The 23990-nt window shown below is 42.6% G+C and overlaps 1 protein-coding gene across 1 annotated transcript in view; it reads left to right on the top strand.

The window, feature by feature from the left end:
* RYR2 (ryanodine receptor 2) overlaps positions 1-23990 on the top strand; it is a 3481211-nt gene that overhangs the window by 558106 nt on the left and 2899115 nt on the right. The gene's annotated exons all lie outside the window — the stretch shown is intronic.

Raw genomic sequence — 23990 nt, 5'->3', positions numbered from 1 at the left:
CTAATTTAGATTTTGGTGGACGGGTTACTACGTCACAAAACTGACGGATATCCTGGCTGCTGAAATTTAAGTCCCATAATATCCTTTGGGATTTATATTTCGGTGGACGGGACAAACATCACCACTGTGTCGGACAACCCATCCGCTGAAATCTAAACCAGACCCTAAATTGTTATTGTGCAGTTCTGAGACAGTTTAAATCATTTTCATGGAACTGTTTTATAGTGAAATAATTATATGCCACAAAAATGACCACATTTAACAATTTATTTGTCTCAAAGCATCCATCATGCTTCAATTTTTGGTGTCAGTGTCACGATTGGTAAGTTTGAAACAGCTCCCTTGAGCATTCCCTGTGGAGTCCCCCAGGATCAGGGTCATGAGCACTTGAAATATTTTATGGATTTGGAATCGATACAATATAGTCACAAACTGCATAACCGATCTCTTGATTCTAAATATTGCAAAAAAGTCTGAAGCCTGCTGGAAGTTTACCACTCTGGGAACCACATATATAGTTCATCTAGTGAGCAAGTGGCTACACGACCAGACCCTGATTTATTTGCACCTATACTAGTAGCTATTATTAGTTATTTCCTATTTATCATCTGAACTCAAATGTCCAGTTTTTTTATTTCCTCAAAGCGAGAAATCACATTAACAAGGAGGTCAATCATTTTGTAATTTTGAAAGAGGCCAATTCACAAATAAAATCATTTTTAACAAGAAGATTTACAAATACTCTTTTATTAGTTTTCTGGCTTTGTGACATTTTGATTTTTTTTCAAGACATAGGCACCAAACATCTACAATGGGCACTGATTTCAAGGAATGCACCTGAAAAAATTTCTATATGATAATTTTCAACCATGCACAATCTAGTGTTGAAATTCAATTCGTTTTTATAAAGTTTATTTTAGAATCAGAAATATCCATAATTACAAAGATATTACAAAGCTGATTAGGGTACAAAAAGAATAAATTTAGATACAAAGGGAAACAGCATAAGATAAACTATAATACAATTTATTTGTAATATCGCTAAACAGTTAGCAGAGTTTCTAATATACTTTCTGGCAGACTAGGTATGTAACTCTAAAAAGCATTCAATGACCTACAAACTTGTACACAAAAATGTATCTCAAATCAATGCTTTTGTCAACACAGGAGCAGCAAATATCCAAGTAAAAGTTGCTAGTAAACAGTATAGTGCCAAAGCATTTACGGATGTTATGTTTATTGTCCAGTTTTATAATGTGGAAATTATAGGGCAAAATACGAACAGCAGTTACCATGCTATAAACAGATTTATCAGTCATTTGTCCACTTCATCTAAGCAATTATTATGAACCCACCACCTCTTTGTGTACCTAAATATCTGGACATCATTTGGCACTGCTTACCTCCTCTTGCACGCCCCACCTGCTATTCAGAAAACAACTCTTTTCAATATTAGGCTGACTTCACCCAAAGCATATATAAGTTGCAACTGGAGCCTTTATAATGACTAACATCATCATAACCCAGAATTGATTTATTTCATTTTTAGGATGTAGAAAAATAAAAATATTACAATTTATGTTGAAGCCATGCCGTTTCAATGTTCCAGCTTTGTGAAAACAAAATCACAGTCAAGTTGTTGCCATTGTTTCAAACAACAAATTGAGATATAAGGGCATCTGTTCTCTTCCTAATTCCCTGGTATCCTGAGATTGAGGGGACAGAGGTGGCTGCCTTTGGTATTGTTAAGTAACGACTTAAAGTACTGCAGTCTGCTAAAGGAAGGGCTTGCATCTGACAAAAGTGACCTCTAGTAATGGCATACAGTAGTGCCGAAAGGACATGCTAATTGAATGGGAGTGGGCTTTGTGTCCGCTCGCCTCAGCCATTGGCTCTTATGGGTTGTGATTGCTTCACTGTTTTCACGGTTCATCACTCGCTCAAATGCTCACACCTTTGAGCCTTGGAAATTAATAACTTCATCATATCGCATCAAATCCGTTTTTATTTAGAACAAAGAAAACAAGCATAAATTATCGCACTTGCAAAAGTGAATATGAAAATTTATGTTGAAGCCATGCCCTCTTTGGCCTACTGAAAACAAAAGCATAGCGAAGTCTGTTTGCTGTTGTTTCTTTCCATTTTCAACCAAAGGAGACATTCAAATTCATCTGCTTTGTTCATAATTTTATGTTCTTCTCAGAATAAAAAAGCATTATTGGATATCTGTGAGAGTTCTAGTGAAGGACTAAAATACTGTGGTCTGCTAATGCAAGCATTTGCGTCTAACTTAATGAATCTCTAATATTGACCTAAGGTACTGCTGCTTAATACTTGTTAGTTCAGAGAACATGGGCTTCAGGTGACTCTCCCCCCTTCAGCTTAAATCTCAGGTATGTATCATGTTCTTATGATTTAAATATTCTGTTTTCCCCAATCCCCATGACTGTTCCCTTTGCTTGGAGGCGAGACACTGATTCAACTTGACTCAACTCAGCTTTGCGATGAAAGCCAGTTGAAGTGCTTGTTCACACTCAAAAATACTGGTATCTTGTTTTTAAAAGCACCTCGTAAAGCCTATCAATATTAGGCTGACCATAGAAATTCAGCAGGTATATGTACCTATATAGTTATAACTTACAGCCCGCAATACACTGATTATGGCCTCACATATTACTTCACTCATGACATGGCCAGTATCATCACTGATGACATGTCAAATGACATCTCAAATGGCATCACTGATAATATCATTCACAGAATCACTCACACACCTACTCAAAGAACCACAAAACCACCCATACAACCACTCACACACCCATAAAACCACTCACATATCTACTTACATACCCATATTACCAGTCATACACCCTCTCACACAAACATACAGCCACACACACCCACAAAGCCATGCACACAGCTACTCACAGACCCATAGAAGCACTGATATACCCACTTACACACCCACACTACCTCTCAAACACCCACTCACACACCTTCACAACCACTCACACACCCACTCACAGACCCACACAGCTACTCATACAAGCACTCACTACACACCCATACAAGCATTCAAACACCCAATCACACACCCACAGGGCTACTCGGATACCTACTCACATACCCATATAACCTCTCACACACCCATACAACCACTCACACACCCACTTACGCACCCTTTCACACACCCATACAACCAATCACACACCCACTCACATACCCAGAAAGCCACTCACAAACCAATTCATAGATGTACTCAGCCACTCACATACCCAAAGTGAGATCTATATAGCCAGTCACATACCCAAAGACAGATCCACATAGACACTTACATACAAATACAGCCACTCAGACATCCACTCACACACTGATATAAACAGTTACACAGCAACTTAGATGACATATGTTAGAAATAGTATCACTCGTTAACCCGTTCGCTGCGGGTGTCGGCTAACGGCCGTCAACAAGCACTACCTCGGTAGTGCTGCACACGTCTGTTCGCCGAGGTGGCCCGCCCGTTTATTAGAACGTTCTGCACTGGCGCAGAACGTTCGAAGCAGTTAAGGCATTAATAGTACAGAAAGAGTAGTAATTTAACTGATGCTGTAGCTTAGTATATATATATATAACACAAAGAAACATTTACAAAACACTTACACAAACTGTATGATGTCATCATTAATGTCACTTGAGATAGCATCAGTGATGTCATCAGTGATGTCACTGACCATGTCATGAGTGATGTAATGTGTGAGGTCATAAGGAGTGCATTGGAGGTCTGTAAGTTATAGTTAGCGCAGGTAACTATAACTGCTGAATTTCTATAGTTATATGTGTGTGAATTCTGAGACTAACTATAACATCGCTGTAACCTTTGATTTTTCAGTGAATTTGTAAGGTTTTCTAAATCCTATTTCCTAACTATAACTTCTCTATAATCTTTTTTTCCAGTGAATGCCTAAGGTTTTTAAATTTTGTATTTCCTAACTGTAACCTTCGAGAGTGGGTGTGTGAGTGGCTGTATAGGTTGGTGAGTGGGTGTGTGAGTGGCTGTATGGGTCTGTGAGTGGGTGTGTGAATGTCTGTTTGGGTCTCTGAGTGAGTGTGTGAGTTTATGTTTGGCTCTGTGAGAAGGTCTGTTAGTGCCTGCATAGCTCCGTGTGAGTTCCTATGTGGTCCTGTAAGTGGATGTGTAAGTGGATACATGCATCTGTGAGTTGGTGTATAAGTGCCTGAGTGGGTCTGTCAATGGGTGTGTGAGTGTCTGAGTGGGTCTGTGAGTGAGTGAGTGTGTGAGTGTGTGATTGGGTCTTTGAGTGGGTGTGTGACTGTGTCTGTCAGTGGATGCATGAGTGCATGAGTGGGTCTGTGAGTGGGTGTGTGACTGTGTCTGTCAGTGGGTGCAGGAGTGCCTGAGTGGGTCTATGAGTAGAAGTGTCTGAGTGGGTCTGTGAGTGGATGTGAGAGTGTCTGAGTGGGTCTGTGAATGAGTGTCCAAGTGTCTTTATGGGTCTGTGAATGGGTGTTTGAGTGTCTTTATTGGTCTGTGAGTGGGTTTGTCAGTGTCAATGTTGGTCTGGTAGTGGGTGTATGAGTATTTAAGTGGTTGTGTGAGTGCCTGGGTGGATCTCTGAGTCGGTGTGTGACTGTTTATGTGGGTCTTTGAGTAGATCTCTAAGTGTCTGAGTTGGTCTGTTAGTGGGTATGTGAGTGTCTGCATGGGTCTTTGAGTGGGCGCATGAGTATCTGAGTGTCTGTCGGTGGGTGTGAGAGTGTCTGAGTGGATCTGTGAGTGGGTTACTGAGTGTGTCTGTCAGTGGGTGCTGGAGTGCCTGAGTGGGTGGAAGTATTTGAGTGGGTCTATGAATAGATGTCAGAGTATCTGAGTGGCTCTGTGAGTGAGTGTCTGTGTGTCTGTGTGGGACTGTGAATGGGTGTTTGAGTGTTGAGTGTCTGTGTGGGTCTGTGAGTGGCTTTGTCAGTGTCTGTGTGGGTTTGGTAGTGGGTGTGTGAGTATTTAAGTGGTTTTGTGAGTGCCTGGGTGGATCTCTGAGTCGGTGTGTGACTGTCTATGTGGGCCTTTGAGTGGGTCTGTGAGTGTCTGAGTTGGTCTGTGAGTGGGTATGGGAGTGTGTGAGGGGGTCTGAGTGGGTGTGTGAGTGCCTACATAGGGATATGAGTGGGTCTGTGAGTGCCTGCATGGGTCTATGAGTGGGTGTATCATAGGTCTGTGAGTGGGTGTGTTAGTATCTGAGTGGGACTGTGAGGGGGTGTCTCAGTGTCTGTATGGAGCAGTGATCTGGTGTGTAAGTGTCTGTGAGGGACTGTGAGTGGGTGATTGAGTGTCTGTTTAGGTCTGAGTGGGTATGTGATTGCCTACATGGGTATGTGAGTGGGTCTGTGAGTGCCTGTGTGGGTCTGTGAGTGGTTGTGTCACTGCCTACATAGGTCTGGAAGTAGGAGTGTGAGTGACTGCATGGGTCTGTGAGTGGGTGTGTGAGTGCCTACATGGGTAAGTGCATGGGTATGTGAGTGCCTGAATGGGTCTTTGAGTAGGTGCATTAATGTCTGCATACATTTGTGAGTGAGTGTGAGTATGTCTTGGTTAGTCTGTGAGTGGCTGTGTGAGTGTCTCTATGGGTCTGTGAAAGGGGGTCTGAGCAGCTGTGTGGGTGTGTGACTGGGTGTGTGAGTGTCTCTGTCAGTCTGTTACTGGGTGTTTTTTTTGTATCTCTCTCGACCTGTGAGTGGGTGTTGAATGTCTGAGTGAGTTTGTGAGTGGGTGTGTATATATATATTTTTTCCCACAAAGATGCGATACACACTAATTCCAGGTTTTAAGCTTGCCTATTCAGCTTTCTCTGGCTACAACCAACCCGTTTCAGCCCAGCAAGGCCTTTGTCACGGTTAGTGAGTCCCTCGTTAGATTCACTATTTATACCATTCACATATTGCCCATAATGAGGCATTGTAAGAAACGTAGTGCTTATATGTGGAGAAGTGTGGCTCACTGGTTAGAGCAGGCAGACCCTGAAGCAGAGGTCAGACCCGGGACCAGGGTTCAATTCCCGACGCGGCAGGGTCTTGAGCTCAAATGTCCATGGACTCGATAATTCTCGCTTCGGTGCCTGACCTAATCATGGGTTCACACTCTGCAACTCTGGGCATTAAGCTTGCTTAATTTCCACAACGGCCCCCCCGCGGCGGGATGCCCTGTAGGGGCTATCTCACAGGGAAAAGCCACGACTGGTTCCCAAGGCAAGTGCGGAGATACCCCTTCGGGGGTCGATTCAGGCGCTATATAAGGAATATAATAATAATAATATCAATTTATACAGGAATATTTATATATCTACAATATTTTTCAAAGTAATCAGTTTCAAGATGTTATTCATTGCTTAAATACAGTTATGTTTTCGCACAGTTACACATTTATGGTATGTATAGTACATCACCTAGGTCTTTCCTGTTTTTTATCGCCAGATAAAAATAATGGGACTGCATTAGAGTTAAATAGCGATTAAAACAATAATGATTAAAACAAAGTCGACTTTTTTGACACTTTTTTTCCCATTTCCAATCAAACAGGACATCTGTTCTGTTCACAATTCTCTACCTCCTGGAACTTATGAGGCAGTGGTAGTTGCCTGAGGTATCTCTAATAACAGCCTAGGATAATGTTCACTACTAAAGCAAGCCTTTGTGTCAGACTGAAGGGATCTTTGGTACCAGACTATGGTACTGACGTCTACATCACTAAAGTACCCACTGGGGCTTTTCAAAACTCTAAGGGCAGGCTAATGCCACATTTTAGACAGGTATTTTGTGTATTTTCTTTTTATTACAATCACATGTGTTTGACTGTTGCACAGTACGAAAATGGTAATTAGTGTAACTGAGGATGCAATTTGAAGAGATGGTTTGCAGAAATTGTGGTTTTAGCAACGCTTGTTTAAAAGATGTGCCAATGCACGTTTGTATTTCTACTTGACCTACAAGTTTGATAACCTAGATAAATTAGAAACACAATATTACAGACCCTTTGGTTGAACTGGAAGCCAAGTCTACAGCTAGCATTTTTACTTCAAGACCCATAAGCTCGTTTTTAAATTAAGGCAACATTTGCAATAACTAACCAGAGCTAACACAGCATTTACATTATCAACCCACCCACTGGTGTAAAAACACATGTTTGCACTGTCGGGTTAGAGAAAATGACATGTGTGCCTGATTGGCGCATCATGTCGCTGTACAATTTGAAGCATACAGATAGATGGACAATGTATTTCAGGTGCAATATCGATACTACTGCACATATTGACACAACTACACTATCTGAAATGCTGAAGTGTGTGCAGCTCTGAATTCCATTTCACTGAAAGTTTGCTTCATGTGCATATATGGTATCTATCACAAGAACAGTAACATCAAAAAGTGAGGTAGTGAATGTTGCTATTCGGTATGGATCATTTGGGGTCTAAATCTTTTTTTGGGGGGGTTTCTGGTTCCTCTGAATAGCATACATATAATGGAAGATCCAGATTTTAATCAAACTAAATTTTACATCTCAAATAAACAGGATATATACAACTTTCCAGTATACATAATAAACATTTGTTCCATAACTTTGCTAATCCGGAATTCTGAGCACTCCCATGTAAACAAATTAAAATAGGGACCCCGAGCCCTTAGTTTAAATCCTACAATTCTGTTACTGCATTTTTTCACAACCTTTTTAATCAAATCGCTGTTGAAGGGAATTAACCCTATTAAAGATAAGCGGATAATTTTCAATTAGGGAATGAAACAATGTGCCATGCTAGCCTGATTGGCTTTACTTGCAAAATAAGATCATCATGCTAATGAGTTTAGAGTGATATCGCCTCTCTCAGTGAAGGAAGACAGGGACAGAATAGAGATGTAAACAATCTACAGCTTTGGGCCTCCATCGCCTAGCCTTCTCAACACTCTGGATCCATCTTGGATAAAATGTGGATGGGACAAAAACTCCTTCCTTTGACAAAACATCACTGCCTTAAAGAAAATAGGCTTTTTAGGTCTTTTAGGTCTCGGCTAAAAGACGCGCGTAAGCGCGTCTCCGCCGAGATCTTATGTCAGCGAGTAGCAGTCCCAGGAGACAGTCCTGGCCACGCGCATCCTTCCAGGCGATTTGTAACTGGAACGCGCGCTGTGGCCAGGCGCTGTCTCCTGGGAAGCGCAAGCACCACACACGCATGCGCATACACACACACACGCGCCCATGCACGCACGCACGCACATACATACAGAGACACCACCCCTGACTCATACACACACGCGCGCACACACACACAAGTGCACCGAGGCCCCCCCCCTCCCCCTGCACCGAGCCCCCCCCTCCCCCGCCGTCACCGTCGCACACATACATACACACACACACACACACACACACACACACGAGCACACACACACAAGCATACACACACGTGCACCTACCTTACCTCAGCACGCGGCGCCCAACCTCCTGCTGGCGCGGCCCCGGGGCTCTACACCGCTCACAGGAGCCCCGGGCCGCGAGACGCTACGACTCCGCCTGCCTCCTCTTCCGGTGTGAACGTGGCCCCGCCCCCGTCACAGGCGACCGTGCCTGACTTCCGGGGCGGCCGCGCAAGAAAACTGCAAACAGGTTGGGCTTAAGCAGGGCTTTCACTTATCTGCCCCCACACCAAAAAAAAATTAAAAAATTGCAGCCACAATAATTTATTTTAGACATTTACTAACTATATTAATTCATGGAAAACGTATGGCCTATTGGGAATTTCTCTTTAAAAACTTATCGGGATTTTTTTTCTTTAAAACTCTTGAGCATTTTGCGTCACATTAAAATGCGTTAAGGTATTTCTCCAGCACATTTAATGCTTTTGTCCATGTGAAACAAGGGCTTCTGTGTTTTCCCACGTTCTGCACCACGTGTGCCAGTTACTTTAGGGGTGAATTTAAAACGGCGTTGAGCGTGGGAAAGGCATGGCGAATATTCACATAGCCGTGGTGTTTTCCCACGTTCTGCACCACGTGTGCCAGTTACTTTAGGGGTGAATTTAAAACGGCGTTGAGCGTGGGAAAGGCATGGCGAATATTCACATAGCCGTGACCCTTTGTGGCGTGTCCAACACAAGCCCAGGAGAGCGGGATGCAGGCTGCATTTTAACGCTGTCCACTTAAGGCACATACAACCAACCTGTTGTGCGAGTGGCCTTTTATGTTTAAAGTTTGGACTAGATCCGCCCCCGGGCCTGCTGTGCTCGACACCCCACCCATAGTGCCTCAGGACCTCTGCACACTTCAATTTATACTTATTTTAGCGTTTTGCAATCATGCTGAAGTCGAACTCATAGCTACAATGGAAGCATTTGGCCCGACGAAAAAGTACGTCTGTTCTGTGCAGTTTGTATGCAACATGCGCAGTTAATTGAGGGGGTGGGTGGGGGGCGAGGGGAACGGTGGATAAGTGGTGAGTGCAGAGTGGTGAGTGCAGAGTGGTGAGTGCAGAGTGCAGAGTGGTGAGTGCAGAGTGGTGAGTGCAGAGTGGTGAGTGCAGAGTGGTGAGTGCAGAGTGGTGAGTGCAGAGTGGTGAGTGCAGAGTGGTGAGTGCAGAGTGGTGAGTGGTGAGTGGTGAGTGGTGAGTGCAGAGTGCAGAGTGCAGAGTGGTGAGTGCAGAGTGCAGAGTGGTGAGTGCAGAGTGGTGAGTGCAGAGTGGTGAGTGCAGAGTGGTGAGTGCAGAGTGGTGAGTGCAGAGTGGTGAGTGCAGAGTGCAGAGTGTAGAGTGGTGAGTGCAGAGTGCAGAGTGGTGAGTGCAGAGTGGTGAGTGCAGAGTGGTGAGTGCAGAGTGGTGAGTGCAGAGTGCAGAGTGTAGAGTGGTGAGTGCAGAGTGCAGAGTGGTGAGTGCAGAGTGGTGAGTGCAGAGTGGTGAGTGCAGAGTGGTGAGTGCAGAGTGGTGAGTGCAGAGTGCAGAGTGGTGAGTGCAGAGTGGTGAGTGCAGAGTGGTGAGTGCAGAGTGCAGAGTGCAGAGTGCAGAGTGGTGAGTGCAGAGTGCAGAGTGGTGAGTGCAGAGTGGTGAGTGCAGAGTGGTGAGTGCAGAGTGGTGAGGGCAGAGTGGTGAGGGCAGAGTGGTGAGGGCAGAGTGGTGAGGGCAGAGTGGTGAGGGCAGAGTGGTGAGGGCAGAGTGGTGAGGGTGCAGAGTAGTGAGTGTGCAGAGCAAGTGTGCAGAGCATTGTGTGCTGTTGAGTGCAGAGTGCTGTGTATTGGCAATGTTAATGACAATGCCCATTTTTTTTTGATTTAAAGAAAAAAAATGTCATGAGCAATGCCAATAGCTCTACCTTTAATGATGCCGAGACCATTGCATTGCAAATGCTTGTTGTTTGAGGCTATCGTTTCATTAGACACACAACTTGGGGGCCTATTCACAGAACTAATCTGCGATAAAATCCTAATCTTACTACTTTTGGTATTCACAGAAGGCATTTAGTAGTAGTAAAAATAGGACTCCTAACTTTACTACTACTAAACTGAGACAAAACCCTATCTTTACGACTTTCGGTATTCACAAAAGTCAATTAGTAGTAGTAAAGATAGGAGTTCTAACTTTACTACTACTAAATGCCTTCTGTGAATACCAAAAGCAGTAACTTTAGGATTTCATCTCAAACTAGTTTTGTGAATCGGCCCCTAGGTAAGTAAGCAGCAGATGTTTCCATCATGTTCAAAGATTGAAGTCCATTTTTTGATATTTGTCCCCAAAATGTGTTGCTTTGTTGCCGGGAGTCACCCACGGACTCATTCACTGCACATGGTTTTTCACAACCAATTCTCAATCATTCCTCCTCACTTCTCACTATTACTTTGTCCAGGAAAGAATTTATTTCTATTTCTATTTAGGGTCATGGTCTGCCTAGTAACATATTTATTCTCTGTACTTGTTACAACTATTAGCATAGGATAATGCTGGACTTATCTGCTTCAAGTTCAACACAGTCAAAATATGTTATACCCTTTGTTAAGTTCTTACAATATGTCACTGTAATTCTGATTGTCTATCATACGAGCAATATTTCATTATTCCCATATTCTCAAAGGATAAGCATATCCATGACATTATTGTACTGTGACGGTCAATTTCTGCGAATCCTCCTGGGTGCCATCTGATTCAATGTGATGACACCTGCAAACGTGTCGGAGTTTGCACAGTGAGATATGATTACAGTTTTCTGGCACTTTTCCACTGACAGTTTCAGAAGGGCAAACTTGCCAGAATGTATCAGGGAATATTTGAAGTAAAAAAGAAAAACATACAGATGTCAGTGGGATGGATACTGAATCTGCGTAATAGGCCGGTACGCTCCAAATGCAGATGAGAGATATTTAAATATAAATAAATCACTCCAGGATATTCGATTTTACGGAGTGCGATAAATACATCCCCTAATCTGAGATACTTTGAGTCAGGGCTTCATTTCCTAGTTCAAGTGTTCCTGTTGTCTGAGTTGTGACTTTGCTGGAGACAGGTGTCAGAAGTCACATGAAAAACACCTGCATATAGCCACGCCTTGAGTGAAACAAAGATAAACTCTGCATGTCACTGAATTGGGGACATACAGACGCACACACACAAACACACACATGCACAAGTGGTGATGTAGCTAAACCTGTTACCGCCTGGGGCAGTCCCCGCATTTGGTGCACCGCGGCGGCAGCATTGAAGAGCGGGGGAGGAGGGGCTGCTGACCATTGCCGCCCAGCGACGGCAGGTATAAACTGGGGGAAAGGCCGGCGCCCCCCAAACTGTACCACCCGGGGAGGACCCCCCCTCCGCTTCCACCTTGCTACTCCACTGACACACTCCCCTCCCCCTCCATATATTTCTTGGCTTCCTTCCCGTTTTAGTGTTTGGGTTCAAGAAGAATATCCTGAATGTGGCCTCCGTAACATGCCACTTTGTTCTTACAGGCTTTATTTTACAATATTACGTTATCTAGTACTATTTTGGCCATTTTGGCCATTACTATATATGGTACATGGCACATTCCACAACTGTTCTGTAACAGAAATCCGCAATGAAAAATGAGCTGGTGTCCAAAACGGTGGAGCCTGGCTCTGCAGTGACCATTCAGTTAATAATAATATTTGTAGCAGTCTAAAACTGACCCCTTTCTCTGTAGCATCACTATCAAAGCACCCTGACCCTACCATGCATTAGCCACAGTAACATCTGTCTGCTTGGATGCATGCTCCGTGCTTCTAAAGTGTTAATTGCTAGCCATCCCAAAAGTACCCATTTGTCTAGGATTTACCATATGATCCCATGTCACTGACAAACTTTGCCTCCAGCCAACAGGAGTCTGCATTTTATTAGCAGGTGACATATAACTGTTTGCACTAATGGCATAACTCACTGAGCTGTTTTAACAGGATTGGAAGCTGTGATCTACAGCTTATACTATGATATCCGCATTAAGTGCAATCAACCGCTCAACGGTCTAACTGACGTGCAGGTTAGTTACAGTGCTTGCAGTCGAAATATTAGCACTTAAAGCAATAATACAATTATTCAATCTTGTAATCAACAGATGACCCTCAGATCCCTGCGGTAAGTTTTTCAACCAGCCGATCAATTATAGCCTGGGACCACTTGCTGGGTACACATTGATACGAATATCTACCTAAGCTAAGCTGTCGTAAAATGCAGCTTCTTTTATGACCAATAAATTAGGAGAGAGCAGCTTAGTCAAGTTCTCGTAGGGCAGAGTTTGTAAAAATAATGCTTAGGTATTGTACTGTCAGACCACAGGCTGATTGTCCTTGACATTGTTCCTATTGACTCATCCCACATTACTCTTTCCTGCCATTCCTAGTTCCACCCTTTTTGGCCCCACCATCAAATTGAGGGTTTACAGACAAAGCATTTTCATTTATAACACTGCAGAGAAGACGATACCACCCCTTCTGCTGCTGCATTGTGCAATATATTTCTTAAATTCTCATACCTATTCAGAGCTATACAGAGCTTAATTTGTAAATAATGAGGTGCCAGGGCCCAAAGTATTTTTGGTGAGTCCAATGCATCTGGATCCATCTCAGCTCCAAACACTGCAACCAAATGCTAGTGACAGCCATACCTACGTGCTACATTTTAAAAAGTATATTACATCTCCATTGAGGAATTCTGCTGGAAAAAATAAGCACACAGTGCCGCCATCTGGTGGATAAATATGTGGCTGTGTTTAGAAAAAGGTGCTGGTGCCAAGCACTGCCAAACAGCGGCACAAATTAAGCAAGGGCTATTTATCATATACGCCATCATCTGATTAAGTTACACCTTATTGCTTAAGAACGGCTCAAAAAGCCACCCAATTTAATAAATAGATGTTATTGAGAGAGGATATTTCCTTTTTCTGTTAAGGTTGTATTTCCAGGCACCATCTTTGTTTACCAGCCAGTTACTTTTACGTTGTGTGACTAATGTAATGTTTATAAACATTCTGGGCCCCATTCACAAGGTTAAATTCGTTTGTAAATGCAAGTGTACAACTAAATGTACCCTTTGTATGCCAGCTGAGAGTTAGCAAAGGTATTCCTGGGCCGTAAATCCATTAGCTCCTCCAGATTGGACTGCCAGGAGTGCAAAGAAATTAGCAGCAGTAAATCTACCTCAGGGCTTGGAAGAGGGTGTTCTAAGGCGTGGTTTGACTCCAAAGCTTTGGAACTACCGTAAATGAGTCTGTGGGCATTCCCAAATGCTTCTCTGACCCTTTTTCACCCTGGATAGAAAGAGGAACGCATCATACCAGTTCTTGCGAGGGGTAGAGGAATAACTTTCTCCACAGGGAAAATATGTTCCTCTCATATAAAAAGTGCAAATGCACAAGAGGCTGTTGTTCCTTCTTTGCAGAGTTCCACGTTATGGAGAACTGAGCACAGGGGAAATGGGAGAGTTTGAGGAAAGTCATATGCCTTGAGACCCCTGGGTTAAAGCGCGCTATACAAATCGAAGCACAAGCACAGCACAAGCACATGTCATTCCCAGGAGTATGCATGTAAACCTACTCCTGTCACAGCTTTCCGGGCATACTGGGGAATATATATAAATCTAAAAAAATGCAAACGTGTGTTCAAGCAGAGAGCTAAATCTTCACCTGTACTTTTATGCATTGCTGTTGGAATTAAGCCCTCTATCTGTAACCATTTATAATACTTTCGACTGTTACTTATATTACTAAATTGATCCTGAAACATAAAGGGCAAAGGTGGGGAAGGGTTAGCTCTAGCACACTTCAGTGACACAGATCTATCTAAGAAACTCATTGGCCGGCTACAAAGGCTACAGGGATGGGCTCCCATTTCGACAAACATACAAAATAAGCCTCCCACCCGCCCCGCAAAAGTTCTCCACTGGCTTCCAGAGAAAACAAGATTACATTCAAGAGGATGAAACACTGCAATAGGTTTCCTTGCGCACAGAGTCTTCAAACTGTGCACACAAGCGCCCCCCTCTCTTTGCATCCTCCCTTATGTGTAATTAAACCAGAAATTAAACATCTCTCTGTTCCCTGGCGTCGACTACTAGATCACCATTACCACCCCGTTTCTTCTTCTGGTCCCCTCCCCTTCCGGTGTGTATACATCTAGGATTTATTTCTGTCATTCTGGGGCCACCCCTGGTTACTGTATAGAACTCTACAATCTTTACCTCTGTCGGCACCAGCGTTTGATGCACACATTTATTAAACATGTTAACTGATTAGCCAGAATGGTTAGTAAAGCTTATAAAAAGGTATATTCAGTGAGAGGATGTTTAGCAGTCCCTCACTGCCCAATTTTCAGAAACATCAACGTTCATGTAAAAAAAACAGAGGAACCATGTACAAAGATATGTTTCCTAAAGCTAGTGCTTGGGTGACATTTAAGCTTAGGGTTTGATCTAGAGTTAAATTTAGGATTAGAGTAGTTCTAGGACCTCATTTGGGGACCTATTCACAGAACTAACATAAGACAAAATCCTAAATGTACTACCATTTTGGTATTCACTGAAGGCACGTACTCATTTTGGTATTCACAGAAGGCACTTACTCATCAATGAGTAAGTACCTCCTGTGAATACCAACATGAGTAAGTACCTTCTGTAAAAACCAAAATGAGTAAATGGTAGTAAGTTTAGGATTTTGTCTTAACTTAGTTCTGTGAATCGGGCCCTTAGAGTTCAGCAGAGCTTCAGCCCCAACATAAATCTATTGAGCTCCCACATTCCCAGACTTGCAATTCTTTCATCTTATTTTGAGGTGGGGTAACTGCTAAGTTTCCAGTGATTAAGCCTTTAGCCATGCACCACAGGGTATGAATATCAGAAGGCCAGGACTATTTATCCTGCATGTGTCTTCCATGCATGGCATGGGGTTTCCAGGCTGGACAAAAACATAAGGGTCTGTTGTGCAGGGAGAAAACTTTAAGCGTGGAGAAGGCATATTTGTTTTGTTTTACAACACATAATGCTGATAGGGCAGTTAGGGCATCCTACCAGGCCTTCCGCCCTAGACTAAAGTCCTGCCACTGGCAGAAGCCATTTTGCCAAACTGATACCCACAAAACTGGTGCGGGAACCCTTATGCAGATGTATTTGAAACCATGGAGGGTGAAACTACCTTCCACAATGGATTTTTTGAGAGTCGAAGGCATTTGTGAAGGCTTTCAGGTCAGAGGGACCAATGAAACCACAAGTAAAGGCACAAGATTCACACACAAAATATACGATTATTAGTATACTAATTCAGTTGTTTCTCAGAGAGCAGGAAGCCAAAGCCCAATATCAGTTCTTTAGTCGTTAGATCATGACAACATACTGGTCGATGCGGGTAATAAGTTGTACATAGTGCATGTGACAGATAGCCCAATACAATTGATTGCATATGCTTTCCCATAGTACTTTCCTAGCATGTTCTGTACCATGATGGGGATTTCTATATTCAGATGATATTTTAACTTTTATTAACATACGTTAAAATGCTACCTTAAATATATAAGTTCAAAAAGAGCCAGAAGTCTGTTTTGCCAGATGAGGGGTCATGTTCAAGATTTCTGTCAGGAATAAATATATAACAGAAGGGCTACCCCCAACATAATAGACAGACATAGAAACATGTCTGTTAAAAGAGTATACGTTTCTCATTAATTAGTAGACGTTCAGTTGTCATGTAACTAGTTATGTCCTTTGAAAAGGCAGTCAGTCAGTCACTTATGGACCTCTTCCAACAAGGTATTCCTGGTCGCAAAACATTCTGCGTACCAGTACTATTCGGTATTAGGAAGCGAAGCTCTAAACACACCCTTTCCTAATACCAAATCGCAAAAGCAAAATACGATTTGGTAACAAGTTACTGGGTCGCATTTCGTCTTCTGTACATGTCAAAATAGGCCGCTTACGACCACTAAAATGCTTCGTACATCTGACCCATAATTCCTGTTTGTCCTTTGCACTTTGTATTGTCTCTTTGGTGCTTGCAATTATCAGGCTGGATTCATTTCTTCCTTCCACTACAGTACTAGTAGGGGATTTGTAGTAGGAGAGCAGGGTGTTGAAGGATTTTTAGAACAGAACGCATGGTACCTTGTCAAAATTTCTGCTACAATTGTGCTCATTTAGTAGTCAATATTCCAGCAGACCCTGATCAATCTTTTGGCCCTCTAAGTAGGATCACAATGAATACTGGAGGCTAACATGTATTGGCTTGCTGGTGTGCATCCACAGCATTATGGTGGACATGTTTAGTATAATATGTGCATCCTTGGCATTTTGGGAGTTCATCTGTGGTGTAAGGGTGGGCTTGGCATAAAATTGCCCATCTTTAACATATGGTGTGTTTTGGGATAGGAAGTCTCCTGCATAGCTAAGGAGAAAGTGCATCTCCGTCCTATCCTTTTTCCTGTGCATTCTCTTTGTTTTTCATTTTCCCCAAGGAGTCTAACAATCCTATTCGCACACTGATGGTTCTTCCTGTTTCTAGAGTGAAGCCCCAAAGCAGTTCTCTGAGATCTAGGGCCAAACTGTGATTCATAGTGGAAGGACAGCCTTCGTCAGTGCATAATTTGGAAATACACAAGTGCCAGGGCCCAGTGTGTTGCTCAGAAAGCCACTGCAGCTTGAACTGTCAACTGGATCTGCATCATGCCACATGCTAGTATAAGCGCTCCCTACTAAGCATCACACTCCCATAGATGTGGCAGTTTGGCCAATTCCAGGATACCTAAAACAGCAAGAATGGCCTTGATTCACTAGATGTTTAAAGATGTGTACTTAAATGTTAAACTAAATTCTCTAAGGGCGCATATGTGTTAGGCCGGCCGTCTCAGTCCAGTTAAACACACATGCACAATTAGGTTTCTCCAGCCCAGCTGCACGGATAAACTCCCTGGTCTGAGCGGAGTGCCTTTTCAGCCCACTTAGACCAATGCTTGCACTGCTCTTATAGCATGAGAGCAGGGTGGGGATTGCACAGGGAGTCTGTCCCAGCGTACGCTGGGAGTCTGGGACCAGGATGAGAACACGAAGGCGCGACATGACGCAGGAGGTGGCAGCAGCTCCAGTTAAGTGTTTTTTTTCATTATTAAATCCCACCAGCCGCTCCTGCTCCCACACTCCCACACTCCCCCTCCACCCACCCCACTACCTCTTCATTGTGTCGGCAGCCACGGTAATGTTCCATTGTCCTGGGTTCAGATTTATTTAGCCTAGCATATGAAGTCAATTATTGAAGCAGTTGTCCATTTGCTACAAAAGTCCTCTACTAACCAATAGATTCAATTCTGTGTTAAGTGTAGGGGCCCTCTGGTGAGCTACATGTAGCCACAATAAGTGATATCTAAAGGAAAGTTGAAAGTGTGCACTTCACTTGTAACTGTCAGGGTTCATACCAGGGAGCATCCGGTGTTAACTGATGCTAGTATTACTCTGTTGATTATATTATCAGTCTCTAACGCTCATCACATCCTGGAATAAGCCTTGGACAACTTTATCATGCTGTTAACTGCTAAAAGTGAGTATTACTAATTCAGTTTGGTTTTTCAATACTTGGATTAGCCCCAGTGCTTAATGTGAGCCGGTGGTTTTTGGTGCTCGGCACTGGCACTTAATTGTTAACATCGGTGCTTATAACAGTCTGCCACATGGTGGCGCTTTTGTGTAATACAGACAGGAGCACAACAGCAGTTGGTTACTAATTCAACATACTATAAAATGGCTATTACCTGTCTTCCAAGCCATTCCAATACCTTTAGGGGCCTGGAATAGTTCGAGTTGTCACACTTGTAGGGTTTCATGATTAGTAGTTGTGCTAGTTCTGTCATAGGCGGCGCTGACAGAAGCAGTGGATTGGTGCAAGTTGCAGTGGCTTCCCGGCAAGGGCCCAGGCTCTTATTTTCTCACAAGTTAACTACTGGCTGGGCCAGGACACAGCAGAAAATGACTACAATTGGGTTTCCCAGTAGCCCTTGACTCCTCTGGAACCATCCAACTTGGTTCTCCCGGTGCTTTATCTGTAGATAATCAAGGTCATTCATAAGGTAGGGTGATGGTGTGTCACAAGCATGTAAGTCGGTATCCATAATGTGTTGCCGCAGTATATGTGAGCATGTGATGAAAATGGCTTGCATCTCAGGGTCAAATTACTGCTTTCTGTGGAAACCACAATTTTTAGGGCGGATTCTGTTTTCTTATTCAGAATGAAAAGCTTGTTATTAATCGGAAAATATATATTTTCGGAAACTGAGAAGCATGTGGTTAGGGAAAAATTATTGCAGTTTCTTTAAATATTTTGAGTTGCTCTTTGAGTAATAATTCATGCTACTGTAATGCTGATGTCTCCTTGCTGCTTGTGCTACGCTTATGATTACTTGACTTGTAAAGACATTTCATCATCTATACCGATAAATCTTTTATGCGGTTATCTTGGTAGTGGGGCACAGTGTAGCAGGCAGGCCTTACTTCTTTTGTGACACAAATTTATTTTGATTCGGTTTGCCCAGTGTTTTGTATTGGCCACATCATTTTATTACTGTTGCATGTATGATTCTGTGCTCCTGAGTGAAATAATGTTTCCGGTTACTGTGAGCCTTAGCTTATAATACTGCTTTAAGCTGTCTGAGATATGACCCTAAATTCTGCTTTCCGTGAGCCTGTACTAGCAGCCTAGCAATGCTCTCCAGGACCTCAGATTGTAAAGAGTTGACCTTCCATTCTCTTCCTTCGAAAATACATGCTGAGAATCTGTTTGGTACGGGCAGGCTAGAGAAATAAAAAAATCAATCAAACTTGACCCGAAGGTATCAGAGCGTTTTACATGAGCACCAGTTGCGTTACAGAAAGACCCATAGGCAAGGAGAGATTCATTGATTTGCCCAGAATCACAGCCTGTTGAGTGCCTTTGACGAGACTCGAACCCAGTTCCCCAGATTAGAGATCAACCACCCTAACCATTAGGCTACATCCTCTCCCAGTTTAAATTATTAGTGCAAATTGTGGTATACACACTAAGGAAATTGATAAGCCAGAGAACTATTGTGCTCCACAGTGCACCATTTTGCCATCATTCCGTTGATCCAGTGCTACGCCAATCCTCTTACCATTAGTCATCCGATTAACATTTTCTTTATCGATTGAAAGGTAGACCGGGTTAGATTTTCTGGTCAAACAAATGAATTAGCACTGTAACCCATTTGGCGGCTCAATAAGGACCAGGAATCAGTTACTAAAGTCAAAACATTTATTACAAATTAGCAGTCAGGTAAAGGTAACTACATCTCAAAACCACACTGAAAGATACAGAATAACAGGATTGCCAAACCTCCTAAAGAAGTTCAGGCACAATAGTATAAGGCCTACAAGGAGCTCAGTCACAGCCGTACAGAAAAGCAACAGTAGAGCTTGGTGCTCAGTAAAAAGCCTCTGGTCCTCTCGCCTACACATGAGTAATGTCTAAAAAGCATCAAACTTGGAGTCTAAACTAATAAGGGCAGTTAGATCTTCTAAAAGGATCTAAAAAAGTTGAGGAAATGCGGGAACACAGGAAAATGCAGGAAAGTATGAGAAGGATTCATCATTTCAGAAGCTCGATCAAGAGTCTTGTTGAGATAGGAGTATAAGTGTCAGCTTAAGCCACACTGGGCAAAGGGGTAAGCATAGAGGTCTGTACTTCTCAAAGTCCAAAGTGGAAAATGTTCAACTTCAACCAGTGAGAATACCAGCTAATACCATATGACTCTTCAAAGTACCACCCCTCTGTTCACATAATCAGGGAATTAATTGCCCTTTCCATTCTCAAGTTAGGTACTGTAACATTGGTGATTTCTCCCAGACCAGACCTGGGAACAGTATCGTCCCTGGGCACCTGCAACTCCTCTATACATTAATGAATAGAGACTGTCAGTCAATGCTCTGGCTTGCCACATTTCTTGTCAGGGTCCTCTTCTCAGGCTCTCTATTAGTAGTACCCATTTACATGTAGTCTTAAACTAACAAACGATTTGAATATACCAATAAAGAAAAGACACACAAGCAGAAAACAGAAAACAGTATTTTATGGATAACGAAATACAGGCCTTCTCATGTTACCTTAAACGTATGAGTCAATCTTGCACACTTAATATTCGTGTGCACATACAACTGCAAACAACTAAAAATGTCAATTCATAAATTCAAAGTTAGACTCATGTTGCATTTTAAGTAAGTGAAATATAACTCGGAAATACAGGACTATAAATGTAACTGAGAACTACATATTAAAAGCAAATGCAAAAACATAAGTGCACATGGAGAAGTGTGGCTCAATGATTAGAGCAGCAGACCCTGATGCATAGGTCTAGCCCAGGACCAGGGTTCAATTCCCCACCTCGGCTGTTCTTGGGCTCAAAAATTCCACGGACCTGATAATTCTCGCCTCGGTGCCTATTCCAATCATGGAGTCCCTCTGGGCAATAGCTTGCTTAATCTCCACAACGCTAAGGATGCCTGGCCTCCACCTTGGGGGTGCCCAGGAGTGGACGCCTCACAGGAAAAGCCAGGTGGGTTCCACCGCGGTATTCGTACAAGCGCCTTGAGACCCTTGCGGGTGAGTAGTGCGCTATACAAGTATCAATTTACATGTTGCATAAACCTTTCTTGTTTCTAAAGTAGGTGCGTTTATTTAAAGTGAGGATGGGTTTATCAAGTCTCTAAGGAGTGCATTTTGTTTTAATAAGTTTAAGGCTTGCAGTGTATATGAATATCTAGCTCTACAGTGAATGCTCTTCAATACTGACGTCAAGTGCAACACTTTAAGCTATTAACGCTAGGACACATTGATGCTACGTGCACATATATATTGCGTATTTGTGACCTGTAAGGGTGGAGTCAAAATTGCGATGCTCCAATTTAAAAGATTTCTTTGGTGGAAGAACCCATAACTTCCACATGAAAACATTGGATTATTTCATGAGTGCTCTTTCAGAACGTGTGACATTTTAGCTAATTTATGATTAATCTGTGCTACAAGATGCACCATACTGTTCCCTTTTTACAAATCTTTTTACAGTCAAACCCACACTCACTCTGGAGGAAGTTTATTTTGTTTGCTTCACTTGCTTGCTCAATGTAATTTTCAGTGGGTATTTACACCCAGTGCTTTTAAGTTCATCAGCTGTCGCTGCTGAACTGTGATAGCTATTTGGATAGTACCTCAGCAGTGGATAAGCTATTCCCACTACAGAATTAATGTACATTAAAGAGCTCTGGAAAGTAAGTTGTCAGTGCTGAGGTTTGAAATTACCATCTTTTATATGGTGTACACCCAGATTTTTGCCTGGTCTGGTTTTGCTGACTGTAGAACTATGTGCACTTTACTTCTGCTGACTAGAGGTAAATTCCCCGTGCTCGGCCTCTCAACATGATGAAATTGTCATACATCTAATTGACATATTTACCTCACCTGTAAGAAATTAGTACATGGTGCACAAATTGCACCTAGGCCCTGTTAGTTAAATGTCACAAGTGGGCTGCAGCAATCGTTGTCGATCAACTGCAATGACAATGCAAACATGACTGTAGTCTTACCATATGTGGCATTCCTGCACAAGTTTTAACTGCAAATTCAACCACTCAAAATAAACACTTTTGACAGGCCCACAGCTTCCTTTGAAATAATAATAATAGGCCACCCCTATGTAGGCCTTACTGTCCATAAGACAGGTTGCATGGTATTTGACAGTAGGGCATGTAGACGTTTAACCCCTTAAGCGCTGCCGTCGGCCAACGGTCGTCGCGAGCACTACCTTGTCAGTGCTGCGCACGACCGTTGGCTGACGGGCCAGCGCTCGTTATTCGAACGTTCAGCACTGGTGCTGAACGTTCGACGCAGCAAAGGGGTTAATGTTAAACATGCCATTCAGTGTAAAAGCCTTCAAAGCTATTTCCATTGTAGCAGGGTTGGCTGCTCCGTAGGAAAGCATTGGGTTACTATAATACAATTAAATATTAATATCTCCAACTAGGAAACAGCTGCAAAGTTATTTGTAAGAAATATTTTAGAACAGGTACTTTTAGAAAGTTTATACACACCAAAGAGGGGAAAGAGAGTTGAGCCAAAACACATTCTCCCTATTAGCTACAGTTCATCACACAAGGAAGCATTGGCTCATGACCGGGGATTACCATAATTATGGAACCTCCTACTAATTCCCTATGACATTTTTACAATAGGAGAAAACACCTCACCCACAGTGATTGTGGCATGCTTCATCTCCTCATTCTAGTCAGTGAATATCATTAGATCAGGCTCAAATCCTAGTTGGGAACTTGTAATTTAAAGTTGTTCTTCTAGATAAATGTAGGAATCCAGTTTTTCTGAAAATGACTGTGGGTGTACCCTTAAGATATCTCTTTTTATCCTATAGATTCCCAGGTCATAACTAAAGAATAGAATATGAATGTGTTAAGAACAGACAATGCTCATACCTTCAATAAAACTTTATGACTGCCAAATACATCTTTTCACCATCATTTTTATAATATTTCTCCTTGGGGTAGAACCGTACAAAACCCCTCTATTACCTCAATTATGAGTTATCCGCTAATTATAATGAGCCTGATAACTACAGTTACAGGCCGATCAGAAGTATGTGTTCTGTGAGAACATAGCTGGTTAGTGGCATTCCAAATAACATTTCACTTGCTTCTAGCAGGGGCAGGTGTCGGAGTGGAAAAGCAAAGAAAAAGATGCAGTAATTGTCACACTTAGTCCAGTTTCTGCATGGTTTTCTCCCAAACCTCCCTGTGATTCTCCCTCCTTCTGAAAACCCTGAGAGCAATGGTAATGGCAGATTCAGGAAAATAGAGTTTTATATGTCACTTGTATAGAGAGTGTAAGAGGGTTGTACTCCCTTGCTAAACTCACCATCTCAGTAACATGTAGGACTGATATGAACGTTTTAGACAAGGGTGTTTTTGCTCCTCAGTTCAGCCTGGCTTCACAGTAAATTGGGCTGCTGCATGAGAAATACCTTGTAAAGGTTACATTTGTGGATTCAAAAGGTCACTTAGAAAAAGCTTTCTAAGTGCATTATTCCTTTTCATATGCTCACTCTGGTTACAAGTCTAGCTGTTTGCTGCTTTATATAAGCTCCTAACAGAAACTATCAAAATTAACTGGGTTATCAGTAAGTCACCTGGAAACCATCATCTTTTCTGCTGTTGAAAACGGCACACTTACAGTGTCTAGTGTTTGTGAAGTTGCCGCTCCATTTTAGGAACTGGTGCTGCGACTCAAGTTCACTTTACAACACACAGTTTGCAGGTTCTATTGAAAAATCACTTCTAAAGAAACACGTACTTCACTGACCTACTATACTACATTGTACTCCAAAATCTTTGATTTGATAAAGGACAGCACATGCTAAGTTTGGTTGCAAGCTTAAAAATAGATTGTGTTCAC

This window comes from Lissotriton vulgaris, chromosome 6, assembly GCF_964263255.1.
Source record: "Lissotriton vulgaris chromosome 6, aLisVul1.2, whole genome shotgun sequence".
NCBI classification, from domain to species: domain Eukaryota; kingdom Metazoa; phylum Chordata; class Amphibia; order Caudata; family Salamandridae; genus Lissotriton; species Lissotriton vulgaris.
This window is presented reverse-complemented; position numbering and strand designations above follow the sequence as displayed.